Here is a 2029-nt window from a genome sequence, read left to right on the forward strand (position 1 = left end):
ACTAACACTGAAGTCTTCTCCAAATCTTCATGTTTCTAAAAGAGCAGCGTCTTCTAATCTCTGTGGTGCCTGGTGTGCACAACCTGTGTCCATCCTTACAGATACAACACCTGGCTGACACTTTTATCTATTTCACAAAGAGAATCTAAATCCTTAAGAGAATTAAGAGAAACTAAATCCTGTTTCCTTTTGGACAGAACTGAATCTGCAAGAGAGAGATGGTATTCTCTGAAAGCTCTACCATAAAGTTCCAGAAAATACAGCATAAAAATTCCTTCTTGGTGCTTTCATCCTGATCTCAACAGCTTTGCATTTGCACTAGAATTTTTTTTGGCTTTTTCTTGTTTTCATTTTCCTCCTTTCTCTTATATACAGAAGAGCAATAATTTTCAACAAGATTTACTACAAGTTCAATGTTTATAGAAGCCCTAATGAAGTCATATTCAAAGAACCTCACCTCTCTCTTCTATCCTTTTTAGACATATAATGGGCATTTCATAAACATTAGCATGAAGAAGCAGACCATGAGTCAGGTTTTGTAAAACATATAGTAAAAATTGTTCAAAAATCTGAGGCCTTCCTAGCAACAACTCTTTCTTCTGTTTGGTCCATAAAAGAGTGGTGAAAAAAACTAGGTTTATTTTCAATTGGACAGTGAGAGAAGCAAAAAGGTGCATGCACATATAATTCACATAGAACTTACTATCTTAAACTATTTCCTTTACAGGAATGAAAATCTTTCACAGTACATTTAATTTCATTCAAAACATGTCAGTTGACTCTGCTGGATTACCTAAACAGCCAGTGTTGGTACCACTGACTCTGTATTGCCCAGAAGCACAGGATTAGAGCATTCAGAGGGAATCTTGAGGCACTGGAGGGAAAGGCAACACTAATATTCCCTTCAGGTCTGTGAATTTAGATCCTCAGTTTTTCATTTCTACAACTCCCTCCTCTTAACCACCCTGAGCAAACTATTTTGATTTGGCTGAAGGGAACTGCTCATTTGAAGTAAAAAAACCCCAGTATTTCACCAAATTTATTCTTCACTGGGAGACATTCAGCATCTCCTGGAGGCCAAGAGGGGCCTCCTTGTTGGAATCAGCATGGTATACTCAGGTACAGAAGTAAAAATAGCAAATGCCCTGATTCTCTGTGTTCAGATCAGCTCAAGGATCAGGAGATAACAGATGCAGCTTCTGCCTCAGCTTGTGTTCCAAATACTGCCTAAAAAACTTCCCAAACCACAAAACAAAACAAACAAACAAACATACAAAAAAATCCACACACACAAAAAAACCCCCAAAACCAGAAAACCAATAAACAAGTATGGTGGCTGTGTGGCAGCCAGTGCAAATGGGCTGATCTATCCAGGCTGACTCTTGATGGGGGAAATAAATAGCAAACCTCTGCCCAGGGCAGGGCTAGTGTAGCACAACTCATCCTCTTTCACATGAACTGCACACCTTTAAGGAGGTTCAGGGAGTCTGATTCAGACAGGAGTTTGGGCTGTTGGGCAGCTCCACTGTCACCATTTGTGAACATCCCTTTCCAGGGCATTCCTGCCTGCCCTAACCATCCAAGAGATGTGGCAGCTTGGCTTCTCCCTGGCTCTCCCTCCACCCCACAGTGTGGCACTGGCAGTCCTGCTTGGATGAGCTATGGGACCTTGGACCCCAGGGCAGTGCCCTGCTGGAGGGGGAGCCATCCTCTCCACTGGGGCAGCCTCAGGAGAGGCTTTCCTGGTGTCCCTTGGGACACTTGTCCTGGTGGGATATAAAGCTTTAAATGGCCTGTGAACCAGCACCTGGGCACCACATTCCTGGGCAGCAGCCACAGGCAAGCCAAGCCCATCATGTCCCACTCCCACTGGGTACACGCCCGAAGAGGAGCGATCCCGGCATAGCCCTGGGCAAGGGCGGGCACACGTGTAAGAGGTCCCGCATCCACCCGAGGCTTGGGCACCCTCCACAGCCCCTGCCCAGCCCAAACCCCCGGGGGAAACCCACTACCCACCCCAAACCTCATC

Source organism: Empidonax traillii, unplaced genomic scaffold (genome assembly GCF_003031625.1).
Source record: "Empidonax traillii isolate 1590-97213 ecotype Southwest subspecies unplaced genomic scaffold, ASM303162v1 scaffold843:size495593, whole genome shotgun sequence".
In the NCBI taxonomy this organism is placed as follows: domain Eukaryota; kingdom Metazoa; phylum Chordata; class Aves; order Passeriformes; family Tyrannidae; genus Empidonax; species Empidonax traillii.